Source organism: Photinus pyralis, unplaced genomic scaffold (genome assembly GCF_008802855.1).
Source record: "Photinus pyralis isolate 1611_PpyrPB1 unplaced genomic scaffold, Ppyr1.3 Ppyr1.4_LG8, whole genome shotgun sequence".
NCBI classification, from domain to species: domain Eukaryota; kingdom Metazoa; phylum Arthropoda; class Insecta; order Coleoptera; family Lampyridae; genus Photinus; species Photinus pyralis.
Genome location: NW_022170819.1, coordinates 23,519,759 through 23,525,924, shown reverse-complemented (window position 1 = coordinate 23,525,924; position 6,166 = coordinate 23,519,759).

Sequence of the window (6,166 nt, the reverse complement as noted above, 5' to 3'; positions counted from 1 at the left end):
GTGTTCCGGTTCTCAATACGTTTCCATTTCTGAAGGAATAACGGTTTCGGTTCGGTTTTCGGTCCAGAAAAAAATACCGGTTTCGGTCCGGTTTTCGGTTCTTTTTCGGTCCGGCCCGGGTCCCTGCCTGGAAAAAATTAGATGGAAAGTGGAGGCTTTTCGCTAGTTTCTAAGCGATTTCCAGAGCTCTATTAGTGCCTTTTCAGAGTATTTGATGGCTTGCCTAGAACTTTTAAGGCTTTTATGCCTTTCCAAAGCTTTTCAGGGCCACGTATGGATTTCCTGCATTTTTAAAAGAGCTTTCCATGATTTTTTCAGAATCATCTAGGCACTTTTGTGAGCTTCTTAGGCCGTTTCCGTGCCTCACGGCTTTTTTAGGGTCTTGTATGTCCCTTTGGAGGTGTCTTTTATGGAGCGTTAGATGTTTATATGATTCTAGGAAGGACACAAATTGTTCTAAGAAACATTTATGGTGTTCTAAAATTTATTTGAAAGGCTCTGGATTACAGCAATCTAAAGTTACTTAGAAGCCTTTCGAAAGTCTCTTAAATGTGTTTCAAATACCATTTTAGGGCATTCGAAGTCTTTTAAGGGCGTATAGGCTTTCCCCAAAACTTTGTTCGAACCTTTCTTGAACATCTAGTGGAGTGGAGTGGACGAAAATGGTGGTTGTCCTTGAGGTTCCCCAGGAAAATCTGCTCCCTAGGCTCTGCAAGGTCGGCGTCTGCATCCCGGGGCAACCCTAAGACCTAGCGGTGGTTAAGTGAGCGGTCATTTTAGGCATTGGTGAAGATGACCAGAAAAGTTTGGTGGCCAAGAGGGAAAGATTTTTTCTCACCCTCGAGGTCAGGACTGGTAGCCAACCAATCCAGAGGTGGCGGTACATGACGTACATATTGTACTTATACTCACAAGCAGCTGTCACAAAAACAAACCGAGGCGTAGCGTAAGTATTCTCACTTTTTCCCGCTTACATAAACTTATCTTACACTTCTTACAGGAAACATCCCGTTGAGGAGTGCTACTAACGCCACCTAATCTTCAAGGTTCTTACTGTTGGCATCCTGAGCTCCTAAACAGGAATGTTTAACAAAACTAAAAAAAAACTGAAAACATGGGAGCCTCACAAGGTAAACATGGAGAGAAATTACGACATGTCAGAGAGAGGCACGGAAGAACTCTGTATCGCGCCCAAGCAAAATCCTAAATAATGACCCACATTACTATCCAAGCTAGTCTCAATAGAGAAGATGGCCAAACAACTCGTAAAATGGTAAATTGCATGTACGGTCAATGACAAAAGTAATGATCACCTAAAAGGTATAAACTTTGCGGCATAAGCAACCTACATGCCTATCACATCCGACTCCGTCTGTTTCTGCAAGGAGGAGATACCTTACTTTGTTGGGGCGCATTTTCAAGTTGCACACTATATTGAAATGTTAGTTGCATATATGCTGCACGATTTACCTATTCAGCGATCATTACTTTTGTCAAAGACTGTAAACACATCAAATGCATATATCTACTCCAGCATCGCCTTTAATTAATTTAACACGAAAAGTACATATGAGAATATGCCAGTAGTAGTAGTAACCCATGTTAAAGTCTATTATCGCACAAGCAAAAACCACATGAATAGAAGAAATATTAATTAAAGGACCCCTGTTTCTCGCATTTCTTACGCACCGTCCGGCAGCGGTCATGAGATCAGAGATGAGAAAACAACATAACACAGTAAATAATTAAACTGTATAAGGTACTTCCTCTAAGGAATATAGTTAAACGACTCATACAGAGAAACATCAAATTAGAAGACCTCCCTCTCGTATATGCTAATACACAAGAGCTGCAATTCGCACGATATGAGGGAGCAGAATAACAGCGAAGAATCGAACTGCATGCGGTAATCCTTCCAAGGAATAGTTAAAACGAATCGTACCTACATAGCAACACTGATAATAAGCTCTTCGTGAATACATTAATAAATACTCAATAAAACAACATAAAGGCATAATGACCTGTACAGTATAACAAAGAAACATGATTTAGATAACAGTAGATAATTTAAATTACTTGGAGCAAATACAACAAGTTGTGACACGATATTCAAAGATTAATGGTTAGTACAAGAAAGGATAAAGTGATTGCTCCCTGTAAATACACTTTTCAAAACACTATAAAGTAAACAATGAGAACCCGGTACGCTAGCCATTACCTGAGAGCTCCGGGAATGTTTAGAGGAAAGACTAGAAACAATTGTAACGGGAGGTTTAAATTGGTCGATTAACACAGCCATCACTACTCAAACTGGCCGATAATTAAACCCAAACTTTACTAAACGGTTGAGTGTCAAAATTATACATTACTTCTCCACAAACCCCCTTCTCAGGATTTGGATTCATGTATTAGACAAAATAAAAATTAATAGAAACTGTAACCCTTTCACAACTAACTTTACCTTCGTTTTATAATTATCTTGGTCTAATTATAACTAAACTAACTATAATATTACATGTAGGCGCTGACACATTTGTGTACTTAAATGGGAGAAGTTTCATAAACTGAAACTCTAATACGATAAAACAACTAATCTAACCAGTTCAACAACTAACTTCCCCCAGTTAAGTTCTATGAAAACACACATAATATAGGGAACTTATTTCACTAATTGAAAATGTATCATTACCAATGCAAATGACGAGTTATTGAACACGAGCTAAAATTGCTAGGGTAACCCTAAGATATTTATATCACGGCGTTTGGGGTACACCAAAATAACAAAGGTCACAACATCTTATAATCCGGATTAGCTTAAAGTCCATACATTTGTCTTGATTGAGAATTTCCCTAGGTCAAGGTTCATATTCGCTAGTATATGAAGCTCATTTCTTACGGGATCTGACACGTGCACGACATATGTTTGACTTACGTTCTGCCACAGATTGAATATTGCTTGCTGTATTCGGCTTCCGGTTTCCTTAGACCAAGGACAGGTATTACAGGTAATCGGCTAAGTACGACAGAGATTAAAGTTTATTAAACGCGTGCCTTGGTACATGTAGCACGTTTCGCGTATACACCTGTAATTTCTATGTCCTCCTTAACACCACCATTTATACCGGCTCGCTTGGAACGCTTGTCCTTTGTTAATGCAAAATCAAACGTTAAACATCCAAAAATGTTCGCCTAACTTTTGCCTTCTGCGCTTTTCGCGATCTAAATTTTGGCAACCGACCTGTGCGCTAGGGGGCCGTTCTTTCTCTAATTACTTTTCCCTTTCCTATCATTGCCGGGAGTCTGAAATGAAACCGATTTTCGATAGTTTCCGCTACGCTTTCTCCGCCAACCGCAATCCACTACTCTAATCTGTAAACGTTGCCGGGCTAAAAATCAAAACGGAACCAACGCAAAATTGACGACTCCCGTCTTTTTTTAATCGCGGCCCATACTATCACAGAATAAGGCCGGTTATTCTGTGCATACTATGCAGTCTCGTCTGGCCGTCCAACTCGAGATTTCTATTCGAATGAAGTGAAAGTGAAGTGGAAAACTGCCACGGACAATGCTACCCTTCCTTTTTTACATGAACCAATTCAATGTTCAAACCTAACTTGGAAGAAACTTTCCTTCAAATTAAATTCGCGTTTACACCCATGCTTACGATGTCTTGGTGTCTGACATTGTAAATAAAAACCTGAACCTAGGAGCGGCACTTTTATCGGCACCCAGGCAAAGCGAGTGCGAGTTACTCCGTGTCCAAAACTTTTCATTTTTGCACGATATAAGATAAATTGGCGCATTTAAATAAATGTTTGTAGTATTTTAATAATTGCAAGCTAACCATTATTATGACCCGATTTGTTTAGAGTCTCGCTACGACATTTTTTAAAACACTTTTTTTATGAAATGATACGATAAGAGGCTAGTCTAATTACCAGCAATAGCAAAAAATGGGGAAGAGCTGTTACGCTACCCTTGGACCTTACAACTTTGACCTATACGTAGAGTGCAACAGATTATAAATACTTCCTCATCAAAATCTTGTTTAACAATATTTCGGCCCACATATCTAATCTATATTTGGGTTTTATACAGACTTACTTACGGCAATCTGAAGCTGTAATAATGCACGATGCAATTGAAGTCAAGGTTTAACTTCTTTAATAGGTAATTGGAGTATTAATTTGTTCGTCCATGACAGAAAAATTGGCATAATGCACCGAAGAATGTAATAATTTAGAATGCCAAAGAATGCTTCACCAATTTTATTCACTTCACGTACTTACGTTGTGTTTAATTTATTATATTGTCCTAATTTCTAATATGGCATCAGGTACACTAAACAATGGTTATTGACAGGCGAGACCAACCAAGCGTACCTACCTATCTAAGTTCTTATTCTTCATTCTGGTGCAATAATTGAAGGTTCACCATTTAATTGATCAATCGATGTAGGTACTCTCAAAAGAAGATGGTTCTAGCGCAATCTGTAGATGCATAGCATCCTTGGACAAGGAGGTTGTGGGGAAGCGTTTCTTTCTTTCCTTTTTTCCCTCGTTGAGTCTCTCCTGGCTCTTTCTCTTCGACTTCATCTCCCCCTCCTTGATTGGGTTTCCGTTTTTTTTCTATAATCTTCTTCAACCAGTTACTTGTTCTTCTGTTTTGTTCTAATCGTTCTTCGTTCTTCCTATCTCTCTAGAAACCCATTTCAGATGATCTGCATTTTCCTATAATTATATTTCTCGCCCCCATTATCTCCATTTTTCATCTTCAGATCTTTCATTTCCACATCTGAACTTCGCCTATTATTTTTATATTCTTCTGTTTTTCCTAGGTATTTCATACTCACTCCGATATCAGCTCTTTTTTGCTCCCCCGTGAATTCCATATTTTCTCTCTGTTGTTGCAATTGTATGTTTCGGTCCTATTTTTTTCTGTACATTCCCACCCTTTCTGTACCTACTTCTTCTCATCCATACCTTTCCGTTTCCATTGTAATATTTCTTTCTTTCTTACAGTATGGAAAGAACACAACATAAAACAATGTAAATGTAATGGCGTAATAGTATAATTCGTATTTTGAATGTCAGCAATAGTAAAAATGTTGTTGATGGGCAAGACAATTTGTTGCAAGTGATTGATAATAAAGTATAATAAATATAAATCAAATACGCAAAACATATATGATATAAAAACAGGTTAAAAGCAAGTTGCAAAACAAAGCACTGGTTGGGGTACAAGCAAGTAACAAAACAAGATAGCTGTACAAACAGGTGACTCATCTTTGGTGCAATAAAACTCTTTCGTTAAAAGCAAGACGGGAAATTACATGGCCTTGCTGGTCAAATCAAACTAACAACAAAATATGTGGAAATCAGGGAATCCATATATCGCACATAGATTCTAAACCGAATAGTTTTTGTTAACAGAATCTCGCCCCCGAGATAGATAACTCGCCCCTTGTCGGGGGTATTCGAGCCTACCGTGGAGAATCTAGGTCAATCACGGTATTAGGTGTAGTAACTCATTTGCTCGCTTCATTCACGGAGAAAATGTTAGTTTTTATTAACAATAAGTCAGTACACACGTTAACAATTCGATAACTTTCACATAGGTATTTAAAAGAATGATAAAAATGAATATGAATATTACTTCTGGTCTAGACCATGCACTCAAAATAAACATAAATTGAGTGATAATTATTTACACTAAAAATGAAAAAGATTTGATAACAATTGAGGTTAAATTAGTCAATTTCAAAAACAAAGGTAGAAAATTATAAAAAAAAGTTGCATACAAAACCCAAATAAACTATAAATAAATACAAAGATTACTAAATAACAACAAAGTTATACTGCAATATTTTGTAATTGTTGTTAGTGTTCAATTGTCGCATTAACATATTACTATTATCAGTACGCGTGTGAATATTGGTGCGGCAATTCTACGAACCCTTGTAATACGCAAAGTTACAACCAAATTAGGTACCATACGACCTCCGTGAATTTCAAAATTCAACACGACGTCATTTGATGGTTTTGACATTTGTAGATAATTATCACTTCCAAATGTACATGATCTATTTTAATTTGTTTCATTACGCACTGGTGTAGGTAATGGCCCTCATACAACACACAGACGTACATTAAACGTCCATTGTACA